General features: G+C 55.1%; 3 non-coding genes across 3 annotated transcripts; all 3 read left to right on the forward strand.

Moving 5' to 3' along the window:
* The first annotated feature begins 4,697 nt into the window (after window positions 1–4,697).
* TRNAQ-CUG (transfer RNA glutamine (anticodon CUG)) lies at window positions 4,698–4,769 on the forward strand. The gene has a single exon. It is a non-coding gene; the product is annotated as a tRNA-Gln (tRNA).
* Window positions 4,770–14,053: 9,284 nt separating this feature from the next.
* TRNAG-CCC (transfer RNA glycine (anticodon CCC)) lies at window positions 14,054–14,125 on the forward strand. Its single transcript has one exon. It is a non-coding gene; the product is annotated as a tRNA-Gly (tRNA).
* A 5,627-nt stretch (window positions 14,126–19,752) lies between these two features.
* TRNAT-AGU (transfer RNA threonine (anticodon AGU)) lies at window positions 19,753–19,826 on the forward strand. Its single transcript has one exon. It is a non-coding gene; the product is annotated as a tRNA-Thr (tRNA).
* The last annotated feature ends 1,365 nt before the right edge of the window (window positions 19,827–21,191 follow it).

Here is a 21,191-nt window from a genome sequence, read left to right on the forward strand (position 1 = left end):
CAACCTTACTTTAGCCTTGTTGTGACCTGGGGGCTGATGGGCCCAGCAACAGTGGGTGTAGGTGAGTCAACATTGCACCCTCAGAGCCAGGGAGGCCAGAAGCATATTGGGGTACCTGGGCAGGAGAGTTTCTTTCAGATCAATACTTCATTATCCCCTGCTTGATTCAGAGCTGGTGAGGCCACAGCTGGGGCTCATCTACAGGAGCCACCTCCTGGGAAGGGGACATGTAAATGAGGCAGATCTGTGAGTTGCAGTGAGGTGCTGTATTGCATATGCAGCACCTCATCTGCATAATCCTCACAGGGCAAACCTCAAAGTTCTCTCACTCCCAAAACATGGACTGAGCAGCAGGTTGTACAGATGTGAGATGTGAGAGGTGGGTGGTAATGAGAGACTCAAAGAGGAGGCCACTGGCCTTTGAGAGGAGTTGTGCTAGAAAGCTCCAGAGAACAGGATTGCTGCAGAAACTCCTGAAGGAGGAATTACACAGGAAGGTTCTGTTAGCCAATGGCCGGGTAATGAGTGGTCTGTGAGCCTTTCCACACCCAAGTCTTTAACCGCTAGGACAGACTGTCCCTTCCCAGTGGGCAGCCAGGGAGGCTGACGGGTGCCCCAAGATTCTGCTCTGTGGAGGCAGCACGACTCAGCGCTCAGCTTTTACTGCACCTCACCACTGACCCGGCTGATGTAGCCAAACAGCTGAGGTTCTTTGTTCTTTGTTTGTGTTCGGCCGAGTTACAGTAACTGGAAGAAGTCAGGCTGAAAGCTTAAATGGCTGAGTGGTGAAGACAATAGGACTGCTAATGTGCTGTGCTCTGCATGCATGGGTTCAAATCCCACCCTCATGGTATCTTTCTTTGTTGATTTCGAGCCCTATTGTGGGATGCTACTTCCACCACACCTCAGCTTGCTGCCTCCCAGCTCCTGTGTTGGGCAGACTCCAAGCACAGGACACCTTTGTGAGGCTGAGCTGAGCTCTGGCTGCCAGAGGTAGGGATGGGATGATTTAATTTGCCCTCAAAGTGCCAAGACTGACTCCAGAGTCAGCTGCACTCACCTCTGCTGCCTGGGGCTGAGCAGGGCCCCAAACACAGCCAGGGGTGTAGTTCCCTGGCAAGGAAGTGGCAGCCCTGGCTCACCTGAGGTCAGGCACAGGTGCAGCTGCCTCTGAGTGAAGGGCTGGTTCCCCAAGGCTTGATGCAGTGCTCTGGTCTCTCCCAGCTCCTTGGCTGGGCAGTGCACAGCTGGGGAAAAAAGCAGATGCTTGCCAAGGGGCAATGAATGTTTCTCTGCCCCTGAGAGCAATAGATGCAGCCACCGGGCCTGGGGCAGGTCTCCATTCAACTGTGCCACCCTGAGCAAGTCCTGAGTTCTTCTGTGCTTCTCAGCAGCTGGAGAAAAGCCTCTTTGGGACTCATCTCCTGCCCCACAGCTGAAAGGAGGACACAGGAGCTGCTGGGTTCAGCTCCCAGGGGTGCCAGGCTGCTGCCTTCTGCGGCACCTGGTGTTGGCCGTGACAGGACATGGGGCTGGAGGGACCTTTGTTCTGAGCCACTATGGATGTTCTGAAGGTTCACATGCTGGTGACAGGCCAGTGCTCCAGCCCTCCTGGACGCTCCTGTCCTTGTGGGAAAGGGGCAGCTCTGGGCTCTCAGCTCAAACCGCACGTGGCGCCTGCCACACTCTGGGGTGGCTCTTGCAGTGCTGCTGAGCCCGGCTTTGTGTGCTGTGTCTGAGACTGGAACCCCCCAGCCCCTCTGGGACAACGACTGCAGCAGGACAGGTCAGTGTCCCGGCCCCAAAGCAGCCAGACCCACTGAAACGCTGGAGAGTCCAGGGAAACCCTGCACTGCCCTGGGCTGTTCTGACCGGCTAAACCCCCTTCCAGCATTGACCTGAGTGAGACACTGACACGGCCACTTCCCGGCCCCAGCCCTGGGCACTCAGCCACGAGCACTAGCAAATGTTCTACCCCTGGAGCCAATGACCCTTGGAATAAGCCAACGTCCTGACCCTCGCGTCTCATTCCAGAGACCACAAACTCTCTGCAGCTGCCCATGGCTCCTTTCCAGGGGGGCTGGTGAGCTGAACCGGTTATTGTGAGTCTCCTCATGCTCTGATGATGGGTTCAAGTCCTGGGATGCCTTTTAGCTGATCTTTGCTACATGTCCTGGCTGCAATGGACAAATAGGCTCTACTATCCCCAGGGGGCTGTGCAGGGTCAGCCTGGGGGGTGGGGTTTATGGGTGTCACTGGTGGCATCACCGTAAGAATTCCAAATGCCTCTGTCCAGGGGTGCTGGTGACTGGCAGGAACCTGCTGTTACCGTTCTTGGCATCCTCTGTGTTTCTACGTCTGTCACCTGCCTGGTCACACAGATTTGCTGAGCGACTTGGGCAGGTGAGATACATGCAACAGGGCTGGTGGTGCCAACGGCACAAGTCTGCCACTTGGGAGCATTTTGATGGATGCTCCATTTTCGGAGAGCAGCCGCAGTGGAGACGTCGTTGTCTCTGGCAGTGGGAGTTTAAACTGTGGCTCTGGGGTAGATTTTTACACTTACTTTCACGCTTACTAAACTGTGCTCTGCAGGGGCTGTGCCCCAAGGGGTCTGATCTCTCTGGGTGCCCAGAGCTCACCTCATAAATGAGCCTTTGGGAGAAGGAGTCACTCCTGGGACCTCTCACCCCTTCAGTCCCTGGGCGAATTACTGACCCGTGGCTGTGGGGCTGGCATCAGCCTGGCTCACTCATGTCTTGCTTAGGTAGCTCTGAGCCAATGTGTGAGACTCAGCAGTTGTGTCTCTTTGGGTGCTTTTCTCTGCTGCATTGGTCCCTTCTGCAGCTCTCTCTCTGGTAGGGCTCTGCCTGGCCCTCTGCCCAGCTCTGCCCCCTGCCTGGTGACTATTTACTGCTCAGAGCACAGGCTTGTTCCTGGGCCTGGGTCAGGCCCTGCTGCTGCTGCTGCTGGCTGAGTGTGGCACGGCCTAGGTGTGTCAGCCTGCACCAAGGGAATTTCTGCATCAGACTCCTGAGCCCCCCGGCTGTGGGTCTGGTTCTCCTGCCCAGTGCAGCCCGTGGCAAGCAGAGCCCTGCGCATGTGCATCACACTGCACCTTTGTGTGATCGATGGGAACAGACACCTGAGCCTCGGAGGCTGGGAACTGAGGCAGCTGAGGGACGGGTTTGCTTGGTGTTGGGACATTTGCAGAGGAAAGTGTGAAGTGTTTAAATCCACTTCAAGCATCCAGTGCAACCCCTCAACATACTGGAGCCAGAGATGAAAATGGATTTCCATTCAGAAAACCATCCAAACAGGAGCACCTGGGATAGCTTCATCTGCAGTCACGTGTTCCACCACTGAGCCAGGATCTCTGTGGCTGGACAACAGGGAGAGTTTTGTTACTATGGAGAGGCCGCTCCACCTTTCCAAGCAGGAACATGCCTATGACAATATGACTGGAAAAGGGATTGTTGGAAATTGTGCAGCCAGACCAGTTTAAAAGGTGTGTGACATTGTGAAAGTCTTTAACCCCAAACTCTGCATGGGTTAAATTTCACTGGTACGGGCACGTTCAACGCAGCCCAGCACCTTCCTGCTGAAAACAACACATCATATTGTCACGAGGGCTGACATTTTAGCAGTGTAGAAGCTCTGCTGTCCAGCACCTCAGGGAGCCAGGCCGCTGGATCACCACGTGTGCCAGAGAGAGGAGTTACTGCCACTGACGGCAAACCCAACAATATCTGATCGATTGGTGGGTGTTCTTCCGTAGGTTGTTTCCTGCTTCTTTGTAACCACTGATGTTGCTCCAAGTGGCTGGGAGAGAACTGCCCCACATATGCCGGAAATCTGCCTCCCTGAGGGGCTGTAGCTCTGTGAGTGGGAGAAGCCAGGTCAGCGGGGCACAAGCTGCATCATGCACAGGGAGAAATAAAGTTTAATCAAACCCCGTTTGTAAAGCCGCTGTGGGTTCAGGAAGGGAAAGGAGCTGGGGAAACGGCTTGTCCTGTAAGCAGCTCGAGATCAGTGAATCAAAACTAAATTTGTGCAAGAGATGGTAGCTCAACGATTTAGCATTTGATGGTGGCTCCAGAGGCCCTTAATTCAAATCCAAACCCTTTCCTCCAAAGGTAGTTTCTGATCTCCCTTCCTCAAACACGCTCTAGATTTCTATTCTTTAAATGGAGCTGAGCCGTCAACATTTGCCTATTGCCAAGGCACATAAACCTCATAAACCCCTCCCTAAACAGGCAGTAGATAGTGACATGAGCAATGTTGGGTCTCATCTCTATTAAGAGGGGCTCTTCCCAAATCTGTCAAATGTGTCACATTCAGCCCCATGTATCTGTTTGCTTGTAAAGGTGTGTGTAGAGAGGATGTCAGTTACTCTGTGAATTCCCAGCCAGGGCTATTGTGTCCTGCCTCAGCCACATACTCCTGTACAATCACCACCAGCCTCTCCAGTCTCTGCTTCTCCCTTAGTTCTCTCCTGGCTGGTTATTTTCAAAGAAAAATGACCCTGTCTAGTCACTGGGGAGTTGCAGCAGGAAGGGTGGAGATGGACGTCTGGTGAGGAGAGCAGAAGTGGAGCAGGAAGCAGTGTTCTGAGAGGTGAAAGAGCTGGAGGGTGGGAAGGAGTGCAGGGTCGCAGCCTGCCAAGTTACATGTGCTCAGAAAGGCCTGAAAGCACAGGTCCCCTGGTGTAATGGTCAGCACTCAGGACTCTGAATCCTGCGATCTGAGTTCAAATCTCAGTGGGACCTTTGTGTGGTTCATTGTGAATCTTTTCCAGTGCTGGGCTTTGTTCTCAACAGCTGCCTCCATCTGAGGTCCTCTTCCCCCCTGCAGCTTGATCTTTGCTTGGGTGCCCCACCAACATGGGTGTAATGTATGGGGGGGGGCCCTCAGAACTGTCCTGCCTGGTTTGAAATGCAGGAGGGCCTGTGGCTGGTGCTGCAGACTTCATGTTCTGCTGTCAGGGGTGGGGAGTGGGATGTTTAGTCCCTCCAGGCAATTATCTGCCCCTTCCCCAGCTCTGCCCAGCCCCTCCTTAGCAGCTGGGAGAGACCAGAGCCCCTGAGTCAGCCTTAGGGCCAGGCCCTTCCCTTACAAGCAATTGGCTGTGTCCCTGTCTGCAGCTGAGTCACAGCTGCCCTTTTCCCTGGGCCTGGATGAGGCACCACATCCCCCAGCTGTGTTTGAGTCCCTGCTCTGCTGAGGTGAGTGTGGCCCTGGGGGGCTGATGCAGGGGACAAGCTGGGCCCTCTCAGGGATAGTAAAACCAGCCCACCTCACCCTCACAGTTGGGACTGGCTCTGGGCTCTGGCCTGTACAGCTCTGCTGTCATTGTACAACCATTTACCGTCATATCATTAACTCCACTCGTACTTAAATCCTACTTCTGGGCACACACGCACACCATGCGGCAGGCACTGTGCCGGGGAAGCTTGCTACGCCTTGCCCTCATGCATTGGCCCAGAACCTCCTAAAGCAAGACATGAGTGAGCCAGGCTAACACCAGCGCCACCGCCATGGGTCAGAAGGGGGCCCTGAGAATGAAGGGACCGGACACCCATGGAGTGACGCCTGCCCCAAAGGGCTTGGGGCTCCCAGGGCTGGGACAGATGCCTGCAATGTCCCCTGCTGCTCTGCTTGGCCACAAAAAAGAACCTAGATCAAGAACCAAACCCTGAGAGCAAGAAAACACACGCAGAGACTGGAACAAATCAGAGTCCTCAGAATGACCCAAACAAAACGATAAACGTGTGAGGGCATCTGCCCAGCCCAGGCTTGCCTGAGGGCCAGGCCAAGTCACTGCCCAGGCTGCACCTGGAGGAAGAGGCAGGGAGCAGCTTTTGATTGCCAGCAGGAGCAGAAGGGGCTATAAGGCAGGGATGGAAGTTGGTAACACAGAGGCTCTGGGAAAGACAGTCACTTGTGTGGCTGAGGGTTCAAAGCCAGTAGAGCCAAATGAAGGGGCAGTTGTAGGTGGCAGTCCAGGGAAGGAGCAGTGGGAGCTGGGAGGGAAAAGCCCAGAAGTGCTGAGTGTCGGGTCCCTGCTGGGCTGGAACCTGAGAGAGATGAGCCTGGGTGCCCCCAGCAGCCACTGCTGGAGTAGCACAGATGGGGCCTGTGGCAGGGAACAAAACTGCCAGAGTCGCTGTGGGAGTGACAGAGAATTGAAGGGCCATTAGCCCAAAAGAGGGGAAATATGAAGTTATCCAAAACACAGCTGAGTTGCAAGCTGGGCACTATTGGCTTCTGGCAGGAAGAGGTGCAACCACAGTTAAGAGGCGGGGTGTAGTCACTGACAGGGACTGCTCATCCTGGCAGAGTTAATGCCTAGGGTGAGCCATCCAGTGGAAAGCAATTGCTCCGTCACACTGAGCATATGCACAGAAGAAAAACACGCTCCACAAGGCTCTCTGAGAAAGACAGAAGAAGGGTTTGCCAGGGACTTAAACCCAGGACACCTTCCAACCTAAGCAAGTGTTATATCCCTCAACCAAGAAGCCCCTTTGAGAAGAAATGTCCTGGATATGCTCCAGGACCTGGTGTGAACAAAGAGCCAGTGCTCTGATAAGTATCACACCTAACTTCACCTTTCCAAGGTCATTTCCAAGATCTCTTCACAGATCTGAAGCAAGAAACCAACTTCACACTCTGAACAGATCACAAACCACACTGTGTGGGAGAAAAACACCGAGAAACACGAAGTCAAGGAGAGCAGCAAACACACTCTTTGGGAGTAGTATAAGGAAGTTCAACTCAAGACTTCTTGTGCCCCAAGTAACACTTGGCCTTGAAAAACAAACATCTCTTCTCACACCAACTGCACCTGACCTCACCTCCCAAACCCTTCCCCACACTCCCTCCTGCCTAGAGTGAGATTCACACACCCTGATCTGGGTGGACTGGTGGTTCTGGGCTTAGTCCTTCCCAGCCCCTTTACCTGCCTGGTCTCTGTGGTCTACCCAGCACAAACTGAGCTCGCCCTGGAACCCTACATGATCCAAACACCAGCAAAGCTGGGCAGGCCCAGGTGTTGGGGCTGGCAGGGAGTCAGATGTGGGTTCTGGGTGTCCTCCGTGCTGCTGGGCCTGTCACCTACCTGCTCTCACAGATTTACTGAGCTACATGGGCAGGTGCTGAACATGCAGCAGGGACGGTTCTCTGAACTGCAAAAGTCTGCAGCTTGCTCTTGTTTTGGTTGACGATCAGTCAGAGTCTATCAAATGTCTCACATTCAGCCGCATGGTGTCTCCTCACATTGTACATGTGTGTGCAGAGAGGATGTCAGTTATTCTGTGAATTCACAGCCAGGGCCATTATCTCCTCCCTCGGCCGGATATTCCTCGACAATCACCACCGACCTTTCCAGTCTCTGCAACTCCGTTACTTGTCTCCAGCTGGTTATTGTAAAAGAAGAATGGCCCTTTCTCGTCACTCTGGGGCGTCAGAGAAATGTGGCCCTGCAGCCAGCTGGAGTCAGCAGCGAGAAGGGCTGGGGTTGATGTCTGGAGGAGGAGAGTGGCAGAGAAGGAGCAGGAAGTGAAGCAGCTGGAGGGAGGCAAGGAGCACAGGGCACCAGCCTGCCAAGAGTCACAGATTTCCAAGAAAAGTCCAACTGCAGGTCCCCTGGTGTAATGAGCAGGGCTCTGAATTCTGCAACCTGAGGTCAAATCTCAGTGGGACCTCTGAGGGCTGTGATGGTTCACTGCAAATCTCTGGCTCTCCCAGGCCTGTGCTACTCCATCCAGATGCACATTTAGGAGCGGGGCTTAGGCCTTATGTTGGATGAACGAGACAGACGGCAGTTCAGCCTCTGAGAGGTTTGGGTCACTGACATAAATGCAGTGTGTGGGAATGCAGGGGGGACCTTGACTGCCGGAGGGCCTCCATAAAGAGCCAGTGCGGGGCAGACCCCGCTCACCTAGGCCATCCCCAAACCAGCATGTGGCCACCACACCCATCTGACACTGTTCCCCTTAAAACTCTGGAGCCTTCACTTTCCATGGCTGGTGCCTCAAACTGCTTGCGTATGTGGGGGGTTAGCTGGTGAGCTGGAGTCGGTTCCATGTCCATACTCTCCCACTGTCGGTTTTCCTCTCTCCCGACAGCCCACTGTTGTCAGCCTGCAAATGTCTCTCTTTTCTCCAACGTTGGTCTCCCTCTTACTTCAACCAGCACCACAAAATTGACCTGAACTTATTCAACCTAATTTTGTAGCACAGACATACCCAGAGGCACTTCACCTGGGCTGAATGGGGTCTCGAGGTGCCACAAGAGTCTCTGCTAAAGTGCGGCCGTGCACGTTTGGCTGAGGTCCTGGATTCCTGTTTCTATGACTTCCCCCCTTCCTACAGAGGGAGCCCTTGAGGCCAGAAGACGGAGCAAGGAAATGAGGAGCAGAGAAAGCCAATGGAGCTGCTGTTGAGGGCCCTTGGGAGAGTTCTCCTGCTGCTCCTTCCTGTGTGAGGAGTGCCGTGCAGTGTGGGCTGAGGGTGACTGTCTCTCAGCTTTGGGAGGCTGCCTCCAGGGACCTCCGAGCCTCACCTGGCCCGGGTCCACTAAGAAGCCTCTACCTCAGGCTGAGGTCGTGACTATGAAGCCTTCATCTGCCACGTGGGCTGGAGAGCCTGCCTGTCATGGCGTGCACTTGGGCATCAAGAATTTGGGTCATGGGGTCAATGCAATGGGGCGCAGAGGAGAACCCTCTGATCAACACCCTCTCTGGCCATTGGGGAAGGACTGGCTAGGCTGTATGGAGGGCCTGGTCCTTCTCAGTCCCAGGGTGAAGGAAGTAGCTGAGTGACGGGAAGGAAGGAGGTGGTCAAAGGCCGTTCCCAACGGCTGCCATCCACGCCCCTGTGCATGCTGGAGTCTCCTCCCATCAGGGCTCTAGTTTGCTCCCTGCCAGGCACTTGGCCTGTTTCCTTTCCCTCCTTGCCCCTCTGCCCATAGCAGCCAGGGAGGAGAGGACAGGCTACCTGGCGAAGGCTGCTGCCTGCTGTTTTTGTTTCCTTAACTCCAAAAGTGTTCCCTTTCTCCTGGAAAGGCTCTCCAGGCTGTCTGCTGGTCAGCACTCAGAGGGGCAGGGAATGCTGGGGCACCGGCCAGCCAGAGAAGCAGCAACACCTGCCAGGATAGAAGGAGATATTGTGTTTCTTCCTGTTTTTAGCTGGGGAACATTTGCAGGCGAGACAGTAGGATAACCAGTGCACCCCAGAATGTCAGCTGGGTCCTTCTGTCCCTCCCCTGAAATGCAAAGCACCCGGGTGGCGCTCACCCTGGCACACATGGATGGGCCACCCAGCCCCCAGAACCCCCAGCTCACAGCCTGGCTCTGACCCCCAGCCCAGCCCCTGCCCCACTGCTAGTCCCAGCCCCTCCTTGCCAGGTCTCGCCACTCTGCACCACAGGCTGCTGGCCATGGCTCGGGGGCTCACGGGGCAGGAAGAGGCTGCTCTGTGTGGAGTGTGCAGTGGCATGCAGGGATCTGGTCCCGGCCAGGCATGGGCAGTACCAGGGCTGGATCTGGGCCGCACATACCTGCCTGGATTAGGGTAGGGATTGGGCCTGGGTCTCCCCCACAAGCTTCTGCCCCTCATGTCCCCCCCACCTGGTCCCAGCCCAGGGGTGCTGACATCCCTTGGCTTTGGGGGCTGTGGTGGAGAGATGGGCCTGGCCACCCCCACCGCCCCATAGACCCCCCCTACCTGTCCCCTGTCACCCAGCCCCCCAGAACCCTTCACCTGTCCCCCACCGCCCCACAGATCTCACACCTGTCCCTTGCTCCCCAGCACCCCATAAACCCCCCTACCTCTCCCCTGCCCCTCAACAGTCCCATATACATCCACCTGCTCCCTGACCCCATTCTTAGCCGCTTCGGGCTAGATGTGCTTCCCTTGTCTCTCAGTTACAGGGGCAGTGCTCACCACGCACTCCAGGGCTGGAAGCGTTTCCCTCCGTGGCATTCCCAGGGACCAGCTCTGGTGCCCTCTGACATGACATGCCATGTGCCATGGGAGAAGGGGGCTGTACACTCCCCAGCTGCAGCACCAGGGAGGCAGAGCAGGGCAAGACCCTCACCCAGCCTGGCTTCCCGGATGCAGCATTGGGCTGAGTAGAGGACCCCAACCCTGGTCCCCAGCTGCAGCTCCAGGTGGGCCGAGAATACCCACCCTGCTCTGGGCAGCAGCGCCCAGCAGATGTGTTGCTGCCAGTGCCCAGAAACTGTGTCCCTGCCCTTACGTGCAGGTTTTTCCCTCACTGATACCGCTGGGCAGGAATTGCAGCAGAGCAGAGCATGGCCATGGGTGGGCTGTGCAGCTCCCAGGGCCGGGCACCACAGCCGGGGAACAGGGAGCTTTGGTGCAGACCTTGCCCAGGTCCTTGTCTCAGGGTTTTCCATTCCACCGCACAGAGGCAACTGGTGAAGGGGGATCGGGGCAGCACTGGCCACATGCACCACAGCCCTGGGAAGGGCTGGAACAGCTGCTCCTCTGCCTCCAGCCCCGTCCCCTCCTGCCTTGCTCTGCCCCTTCCCTGCCCCTTCCCAGCCCCTCCTCCTCCTCCCGCGTTTGACGGTGGGTGCAGTGGGAGTGGGTGCTGGGGGGTACATGTGACCAGTGACAGGTCCCCCAGAGCTACAGGGGGGTGAGGCCCTGGGACCGGCCATGGGCAGGAGGTCAGAGCAGGGCACCAGCAAGGGCTGCCTGGCCTGACAGTGTGTGGGTCTGACAGGCTGAGGGGAGTCCAGGGGACAATCACTAACCCCTGGGCTGCAGGCAGTGAGGGAGCTGGGAGGGACACCCCACACTGCAGACGAGTTGTTCCCCCCCGGGGAGGAAGGGCTCGGGTGTGCACAGACCCACCGCCAGGGGAAGGGGGATTGCTGGGCGCTCAGGCCATTACACCCCCAAAAGCTGCAGCTGCCGCTCTGGCCGAGTCCCTGGGAGCAGGAGGAGCGAGTGGGGCCGAGCTTTGGGCTCCAGGCCCTGTGTGTGTCTCTGCGCCCCAGGCACTTTCTCCCACCCCCGGGGTTTGTCTCCTCTCTCTGTGCCCAGCCCCAGGTGCTCCCCACTGGCGCTTTCTCAGGAGCTCCCCACACGGCATTTAAGGCGCCCAGGGGCCATGTTCTGCCTGTGCTCTTGTGCCAGGGGGAAGCGCCCAGCTCCGAACCAGGCAGCAGGAGAAAACGGCACTTTCAATGGCCATTCTCTGGGCACCGCTGAGCAGGGGGCCCACAGGCTCCAGGGCGGGAGGGCCACAGGGAGATCTGCGGTGGGCCCTGTGGCTGGTGCTGCAGACTGATCTATTGCTGTGAGCAGCAGAGAGAGGGGAGTGTGACATTCCTACCCCCTGGGCAAGCGTCTGCTCCCTTCCTAGCTGTGCACAGCCCGGCCCAGCTGCTGGGAGAGACCAGGGCCCCTGAGCCAGCCTTGGGGACAGGCCCTGCTCACCCCAGGAAGCAGCACTGCAGGGGCAGGAGTGAGCACAGCCCTGTTGGGCCAAACCTGCCCATCCTGTGTCCCCAGCCAGCCAGCCAGCGAGTGGCAGAAAAGTTCCTGGCAGGGTTGACTGTGGGACATAGGAAAAGCTGGTAACCAGAGAAGATGAGGTGGTCGAGTGGTGAAGGTGATGGATTGTTAATCCCTTGTGCTCTACATACCTGGGTTCAAATCCCCTCCTCATTGACTCTTTATATTCTGCTTAGCTTTGTTGAGTTTCACCCCATTGTGCAATGTCACTTCCTGCTCACCCCTCCCTGAGCCTGTTGCCTCCCAGCTCCTGTCCTGGGCAGGCTTCAAGCACAGGCCAACCCTGTGAGGCTGAGCTGAGCTCTGGCTGCCAGAGGTGGCAGTGGGATGATTTCATTTACCCTCACAGGGCCCAACCAATCGTCCATGTCAGCCCAACAGTGCGACACTCACCTGTCTCCCCTGCAGTGCTGCTCCCTGGTGCTGAGCAGGGCCCCAAACACAGCCAGGGGTGTCGTACAATGGGAAAGAGGGAGCAGCCCTGGCTCAGCTGCAGCCAGTGACTGGAACAGCTGCCTCTGAGGGAAGGGCCTGGCACCAAGGCTGGCTCAGGGACACGGATCTCTCCCAGATCCTTGGCTGGGCACTGCACATCAGGGAAAGGAGCAGATCCCCTGTGATGCCAGTGGCAGAACACACACTGGTTTTGGGGTGGCCTAAGTGATGGCTTTGTTGGTGAGAGCAGCCAGGCTGCGGGGTCTTCATAGAAGTCCACATGTGGTCATGGTCCTCCCCTCCTCATTCATTGTTCTCCGGTGCTCAGTGGCATTCGCACCATCCCACAGAGGTGTCAGTACCAGCAGCCCCACCTCCAGGTGCCCAGAGGAGGACAGGTGAGCTGGGCTCCAGCCTGGGACTCTTCCTCTCACCTGCTGGCCCCGGACTTTTTTAGCCTGTTCTTGATGCTCCTTCCTTTAAGTGCCATGTGTGCAGTAGGAACAGCCTGGAGCTCCAGGAACAGGCACTAATTGTGTGGACATCAGGAGAAGCTGTGAGACACACAACCTCAGAACTCATGTGTCTCTACACAGATTGGTAAACCTGACCTATTGCAGCTGTGTTGATGAGCCAGCCCAACCAGAGACCTAGCTAGCTCCAGTGGGCCTCACTCATCAAGCAGGAGGAAAAAACACTTACTCACGTGCACCTGTGGATAAAGAAGCCCAAGCACTGGAAAGACAGAGATTTACAGCAAACCACCACAACACCAGGAGGTCCCACTAAAATTTTAACTCCAATTACAGAATTCAGAGTCCTGAGTGCAGCCATTTACACCACGGGACCTGCAAGTTTTAACTCTTCTGGGCACCTGTGACTCTTGGCTGGCTGGCACCCTACACTCCATGCCACCCTCCAGCTGTTTCACCTCTCAGGACACTCTCTCCTGCCCCATCTCTACCACTCTTGTCCCTGAGACATTGAGCCCAGCCCTTCTTGCTGCTGACTCCACCTGGCTGAAAGGTGACATTTCTCTGAACCCTCCAGAGTAAAGATAAGAGCTCAATTTTCTTTTACTTTAACCAGCCTGCAGAGAATTAACAGAAAGAAGCTTGGCCGTGATTGTGAATGAATATCTAGCCAAGGGAGGACATAATGGCCCTGTCTGTGAATTCCCAGAGTAATTGACATCCTGTGTGTGCACACATTACAAAGTGTGTGGAGACCTTGCTGCTGAATGTGATGTATCTGATAGACTCTGAATGAGCACGTTTTTTATAGAAATGAGACCTAAAATTTCTCATATCAGTATGAACTGTCAGTTTTTCTGTGTAGCCAGATTTCCACTGAGGGAAGGGTTTACGAGGTTTATCCGCATTGGCAGATGTTGAGGGTTCATCTCCATTTTAAGAATCCCCAGAGAACAGAAATTCAGAGTGTGTTGGGAAAGGTGAGACAACCATTTTCATACAAGTGTCTGTCTTTTAAAGTGGGAGGAATGGATTTGAAAGAAGATCACTAGGTCTGAAGTTTAATAATCTACCACTGACCTCCACCCACATTTCACTCTTGCTCAATTCACTGATCTTTAGGCCCCTGTGTAGGACAAACCCTCCTTCCTCAAGCTCCTTTTTCTGTCCCAACCCAGAGTGGTTTCACAAATGGGTGGAGATTTAACTTTCTCTCTGATTGCACACACAGCTTCCCTCACTGACGTGGCTTGTCCCACTCACAGAGCTCCTGTCACTCAGAGAGGCAGATTTCCTCTGTGTGCGGGACATTGCCCTGCCTTCAGCTGGGAGAATCATCAGTAATTGTAAAGAAGTAGGGGAAAATCTACTGAAGGACATCAGCCCATGAATCAGGTGTGGCTGGGTTTGCATTCAGGGTAGGTAAGCCCTCTCTCTGGCACATATGAATATAGACCACCCCAGTGCCCTGTAAGTGAAGGATAACAGAGCTTCTATGATATTAATATGTCATAGATAATGAAAAAGGAACCATGAGTGGCAGAACACATGCTCGGAAATTCATATTTCTGGGTGTTGCCCATGTTGGTGAGAGAGGTGCTGGTGGTGTAGTGGTTAGCATGACTGCTTCCCATGCAGTTGGCCTGGGTTCAATTCCCAGCTAGCACAGCTTTGCTTCTTACTTCCTCTTCCCCCAGCAAGTCCTCTGTTGGAATTAGAGAGGGGATGATTTGCTCCTTGGTGAGTTGGGGGCTGGTTGGTAGTTGTAGGCATCCTTCAGTCAGCATAGACCATGGATCGCGCCCTTTAAAGTTTCAATTGAGGACTTCATTTACAGTGTCTACTGTGACTATGAAGACCCACATGACAGTGACAGTCCCTGCCGCATCTCTTGCAGAGGTGGTGGGTGTCTGTTAAGTCATTATTGTGCACTCGCTTCTCCTCTGCTAGCTGTCTGATCCTCATCTCACCCTTCTGAAGGCCCTGATGTAACCCCTGCCTCCATCTGCTGCGGTCATCTGCTAGTTCTTCCCAGTTGTCCAGCTCGATGTCTACCTCCCTGAGGTCTCTCTTGCAGACATCTTTGTAGTGCAACTGGGGGCGTCCGGGAGGTCTTTTGCCAGAGGCTAGCTCACCATACAGGATGTCTTGTGGAATCCTTCCATCATTCATCCTGTGGATGTGGCCAAGCCAGCAGAGCCGACGCTGCCTGAGGAGGGTGTGCATGGCTGGGATTACAGCTTGCTCGAGGATGGCGGTGTTGGTCAATCTGTCCTTCCATGCTATTCCAAGGATGCGCCTGAGGCAGCCCAAGTGGAGGACGTTCAGCCTATTTTCCTGGCGGGCATACAGGGTCCAAGTCTCGCTGTCGTAAAGGAGGGTGCTGAGTATGCAGGCTCTGTAGACTTGCATTTTGGTGTGAGTGTACAGCTTGTTGTTATTCCACACTCTGTTGCTGAGTCTGGACAGAGTTGTGGCCACTTTTCCGATCCTCCTATTTAGCTCAGTGTCCAACGACAGGGTGTCAGTGATGGTAGACCCGAGGTAAACGAACTCGTGGACGACCTCTAATGTATAGTTGTCAATGCTGATTGATGGGGATTCAGCAACATCCTGACCGAGTACGTTTGTCTTCTTTAGGCTGATGGTGAGCCCAAAGTCCTTCAAAAACTGCTGGATCAGTTCTTCCCAAGCTAAAGGGCTTATATTATCCACATACCATTGGGCATCTGACAACTCCCTTCTTTTTTGTCTAAAATTACAGAGGCGATTTTGCGGGAGGGATTGAAGCACACGGAATTGCGGGAAAAGCTGAGCAGGATAACAGATACCCTACCAGAAAGCTGGTAACGTGCAAAAAGCTTTTGTCCCACACACCCAATGATGCCCTATTAAAGCCGGGAATGGCTGGCTGCACCTATCTGACATATAGGCATCTATAAAAGACAAGTAGTATCCCTCAAAGGGCACTGGATAATCTTCCTTGTGGGGAGCGGCAACATTTACATGGCATTGAAAGATTGTCCTGTTTTTCTCAGGGAGGCTGTAAGGGGAGCAAGAAACTGATTTTCCTGTTTGATCCCAGGTTGAGAAAAAAATCATATCCCCATACCCGGTTCGCCATTCGCCAATCTTAATTGAATTGTGCCATACACCATGGGTCACAATCTATTGGAGACAGCTGCTTCCCCCTAAATTCAGCCCTGTCCCATTACAAACCCAGCACCAGTGGCCCTTTCCCTCCACCACACTTAGCTATTTAGAGGCATTTGTTCTCACCATTCCCCAAGTGTCATTTCTTTTCCACGTCCTTTCAAGTGGATGAGGTCCTCCGGTTAGGTCTGAGGAATTAAGAGGAATTGCCATGAGGGGGATGCTAGCTCGTGAGTGAGCTGGGATGGGGCTGCAGACCCAACAATTAGAGACCTTGAGAGTCTGAGCTATCCACACTTGCTGCTGAATAAAAGAATTGTCATTGTCACTTCAGATTCCCCAGACCTTAAGACACCTGTAGCTGAGGATTAGGCTCCACCAGGGACACATTTTGGAGGCAAGACCCTTTCTGGTTGTGACAACCTCTCTCGAGGGAACTGCAGTCATGGTTTTATGTCCACCAGGCAGCTGGCGCTAGGCTCACTACTGCTTCTTCTCAGGTCCTGCTAGCTGCTTACTGTCTGCTTCTGACAACCTTTATGGGGGCGTAGGTTGTAAGGTATTGCAGGCTGTTCCTCTGCGTCTTCTTCTGGAGCCAAAATTGGCTCTGCAGGGTCCCGAGGTGGTGCTTGGTCCGCTGGTGACGGTGCTTTCTGACACTGTGAAGCGTGAATCCATGCTGCCATGCCGGATAGCTTTACAGCTGTCTGGGTAATGAGCAGTTCCTGGCCTGGACCCTTCCAGCGGGGTTCCAAGGTGTGCTTTCAAAAGTGGTGTTGCACGTACACCCAATCACCTGGCTCAAGGGTGTGACAGGTGTCAGAGGTGGGTTTCCTTGGCCAGGCTGCTCGTACCTGTGAATGGAGGTGACTCAGCTTGCATCAGCCCCTTGCAATACTGTAGGAGCGTGCTGTGAGTCAAGTTTAGGTCTGAGACTGGGGTAATGGTAGCCATTGTTCACATAGGGCGTCCCATAACGATTTCAAAGGGACTTAATTTGTGCCTTTGAGATGGGGATGATCGAATTTCCAGAAGGGCCAGAGGTAAGGCTATCTCGACGATGTGGCTGTATTTTCTGATTCATGGGCAGAGCACCTAGAACATCTCCAAGCTGTTTTCCAACGCATAAAGGAGGCAGGGATAACAGTTAAGGCAAAAAAATGTCAAATTGGCTTGAACAGGGTGACCTACCTTGGCCACCAGGTGGGTCAAGGCACGATCAACCCTCTGCAGGCCAAGATAAAGGCTATAATAAACTGGCCTGTCCCAAAGTCAAAAAAACAGGTTCAGTCCTTCTTAGGGTTGGCCGGGTATTACAGGCAATTGGTACCACATCACAGTGAGGTCGCTGCACCTCTAACAGATCTAACCAAGAAAAACCCACCCAACGGGGTCAAGAGGACTGACCAGTGCCAGGAAGCTTTTAACCAGCTCAAGACGGCTCTTATGACTGAGCCTATGCTGAGGACCCCAGACTACGACAAGCCTTTCCTCGTCACCACAGATGCTTCTGAGTGGGGCGTAGGAGCAGTTCTGATGCCGGAAGGACCAAATCAACAACTTCACCCTGTTGTATTTCTCAGCAAAAAAAATGTCTGAAAGAGAGAGCCACTGGTCTGTCTCAGAGAGAGAGTGCTATGCGATTGTATGTGCTCCGGAGAAGCTAAGACCATATGTGTGGGGGCGACGCTTCCACCTTCACACTGACCACTCTGCTCTTCGATGGCTTCATTCAGTCAAAAGAACCAACAAGAAACTGCTTCGGTGGAGTTTGGCACTCCCAGACTTTGACTTGGATATGCAGCACATTTCAGGAGCCTCTAACAAGGCAGCTGACGCCCCCTCCAAAAAGGAATTTCTGGACTCAAGTTCATAGGACATTCCCTATATCTGCGTTGGTACTCGGAGCATTTTGTTATTTCTCATGGAGTTGCTAAGAACGTAATGTGTGCATGTATTTATTTTCTATGTCTTATCTCAGACCTCCAGGTAGAAATCACAGCCAGTGTGGCCAGAGGCTGTCCAGCACTGTCTGTGATTTGGGGGGCGCGTCATGATGATGAGGGTTCGCCAGCAGCCTGGGAGTAAAAGGGTTAACCTCCTCAGCCAGGTGGGGTTGGCCTGTAGGAATGGGGGGTAAGAATTGAATTTTGGCTCCTCCCTCTTCTGTTCTCTGTCTTTTCTTGTTTCTTCTTCCCAGCCATGAGGGAGAGACACAGAAAGGTCCCTCCAAGAACAGCCCCTCCCATCTTCTGTGAGTGGGGAAAGTTCAGACAGATCCATTCAGCTTTATTGTTTGCTGGTGTGGGAAGTGGGATCTGATGTCTGGGCACTTGTTAGAAAAGTTCTTTTCCTCTCCTTGTAACTCAGTTCCAGGCCCATGGTGGAGACTTCCTATGTGTTTTCCTTTGTGACTCTTCCATCTAGTCATGAGGCTCGCAACACGAATATTGTTGGAACAAAATAAAAGTTCTCTCTTTTTCTTTTTGTTACCATGGTATTGGTTATGCTGCTGCTGCCTTTAGGTAGCTTGGACCAAAGCTCCAGGCAAGTGGGCCTGCCCAGGGCTGGCAGGGAGTCAGGTGTGGGTCCTTGGTATCCTCCGCTCTGCAGAGGCAATGGGCAGCATCTCAGCGTGGAGATTTCTCCGGCGGGATGAAGGCACAACAGAAAGTTCCTCACCGGACGGGAACTCTGATCTAAAGCCCAAGTGAATTGCAGGCAGACAAAATCTGCCGGCCCTGCCCAACCCGGCGCTGGAGGCTGGAGTGGCGGCAGTCGGATGGGGAACAAGGGGAACACACCGAGGGACAGGGATTTTGTGCAAGTAGCAAACCCAGGCAGCAGTGAGGCCCTGCTGGGTGTGCCCTGTACCTTGCTGCAGCGATAGGAGATGATTTGGACCATGTAACAGCCACAGACATTCTGGATGGAGCCAGCCATGCTGGACATGTTGACGACGGCCACCTTGCTGCAGCGCAGCCCTCTCTGGGGGCTTCCCTGGGCAGCCTGCTTCAGCAAGGGCAGGAAGGCCTGGGCAGGGGGGAGAGCAGAGCAGCCGTGGGGTCAGAAAAGGAACCAGAGTTCTGCTTGTGAGGCCGGCACCAGAATGGGGGGTCTCTGCTCTTCCCACTGATGCCCAGCCCCCGGCCAGGCCAGAAGCAGGAGCCTCACCCAGGAAGGTGTGCGGAGCCATGGATACTACTCATACCCTGTAGAGGCCAACAATGATCCCCAGTTCAGCTCCCTGCATTCACAGTCTTCATCCAAGGCAGATGGTGGGGGGGGTCTGTGGCTCCCCACTGATGCCCACATGGGTCTTGCCATGGTCCACCTGCAGCTCTTCAGCAAGGAGGATTTGCCCAGGCAAGGGTACCCCCGACTGCGGCACTGGATGGTCAGGAAAACACCCCACACGGCACACACATCCGTGACATGGGGAGGGGCACCAGACACGAGCAGGAGCCCCACGACCCCAGCGGACCCTGACCTGCAACTGGCCAGTCACAGCCCCAGGCCCTGCTCAAAGGTTTCACACAGGGAAAGCTGTAAAGTCAGCCCCACCCCCAGGGCACAGGGATTTGCACTGGGCTGGTAATAGAGCAAAGGGGTTGTGTGGAGGGTCACAAGTGGGACTGAAGGGCAGAAGGAGACAGAAAGGCAAAATGTTCTTCTCGTTACGCTGCATCAAACACTCCCCCTGACGAGCTCCAGCTGGGGCAGCGCAGCCCATCCCCCCTCCGTGAGAGACAGGAGATAACTGTGCCCCAGAGCTGGGCCCTCCTCGCCCCACCCCTGGGGTGTGAAGAGGGAGAAAGGAGGGAGTGGGGAGCACAGAGTGAAAGTGAGGGGGGGACTCAGGCTGGGGGAGCAAAGGACGGGCAGGACTCCAGGCTCTGCTGGTGGGATCCTGGCACTGGGGCAGGTGGGGAGAGAGGAGGCTTCCCTCAGGCACAATGTCTGTGCTGGGGAATGGGAAGGGCTGGTTGTGGGCAGTTCATCACAGTGGTTCAGCCCCACAAAAGCTCAGCACTTGATAAATTGGGTTAATAACCTTTAAAGGGCTCCAGGGCTGCTTTCTGGTTGAAGACACAGACTAACACAGACACCTCTTTGTCAGGACCCACAGCTCAAACAAGGGGGGCACCCTGGCTTAGGTGGCTAAAGCACCTGTTTAGTAAACAGGAGATCCTGGGTTCAACTCCCAGTGGTGCCTTGGGGAATGTCTTCAACAACATTTTCCTACCTGTGTCTGGGGAACAGAAGAGCCCTCCCTTGGCAATCCCAGCCATTGGTGGGGAAGGTAAAGGCTGATGAGAGAGGGGCATTAGGAAAGCATCCAGTCGCAGAGCAGAGCTCAGGCAAAGGGAGCTGGGACTGGTGTTGGGAAGGTGACTCCTCTGGCTGCAAGAGCAGAGTCTGATCCTCCCAGCGCTGGGGCTCTCTGGGGCTGTCTGTGCACACAGAAGGTGGCAGTGGGGCAGGGCAGGAGAGGGAGAGTTACTCTCCTCTCACATCCCTTTGTTTGTCACTGACAAAACCCAAACGAGTGAGGAGAAAAGTCCCAGAGAGGCTCTGTGGCTCCCCTGGCCATGAACCTCCCAGGTACATGGGGATGAGGAAAGCAGCACCCAGTGGTGCCTGGCCAAATATTTCTGGCTGCCTCTCACCTGCTTTGCAGCACCCCTGGGCTGTGCTGGAGAGTTCAGAGCTGCAGGAGGCGGCTGCCGTCCTTCTGGAGGAAGAAGTAACAGACACTGACAGGTGGAGGGCTGAGGTGGTTGCAGAGGGGGCCTGGGGAGCATGGGAGGAACCCCAAAGCCCTTTGTCTAGTACTAAGGCAGGGAGGTGATGCCCTTGATTCTTGTTATTCACCAACAGGTCTGTGCAGCCCAGTGCTCAGCACTAAGTCCTGGGCCACTGAGCACGAGGGAATCCCGGTCACAGTGTGTGCTGCCTCCTGGCCCTCTCCAGACAGGTCAGTGCTAACCAGCTCCTGCAGCACATTTGTAACACAGACACAATTGCCTGAGACGGCAGGAGCTACGTTCTGCTCTGTCTGCGGGAGCAGCTCCTGCCCCAGCCCTGCCACTGCAGAGACACCCCACGCTAGTGAGCGACAGGGAGAGTCTCACTCCCAGGTGCACACACCCAGCTCTGCCCCCCCAGTGGTAATTCCCCCTCCCCCAGCTGCCCCCAGTGCTGAACTGATGCACCCGCACTGCCGGGGAGCAGCCTGGGACCCCTCCTGTGGCTTCCCTTTGTTTCCCCTCGAAATGTCCTTGTCCTGCTGGGAGCAAAACCCCTGCAGGGACATGAATGGTGCAGGTGGGAGCGGGGCAGGATGCCCCCAGGCAGGGGCTGCACCCACAGGCTGTCTCTGTTCTCACCCAGCCCCTGGGCAGGGCCAAGGTTTCAGTGTGTGACGGTGCAGGGCAGAGGGAGGGGGAGGGCGGCTGCCAGTGGGGAGGGGTGGCAGGTGTGGGGGGAACCCGGCTGGGCTTGTGGCTGAGGGAGGAGGGGAAAAGGGCAGTGGGGAGTCGGCAGAGTCTGAGGGGACAAGGGGCTCAGGGCAGTGGGG

Source organism: Carettochelys insculpta, chromosome 7 (genome assembly GCF_033958435.1).
Source record: "Carettochelys insculpta isolate YL-2023 chromosome 7, ASM3395843v1, whole genome shotgun sequence".
Classification (NCBI taxonomy): domain Eukaryota; kingdom Metazoa; phylum Chordata; order Testudines; family Carettochelyidae; genus Carettochelys; species Carettochelys insculpta.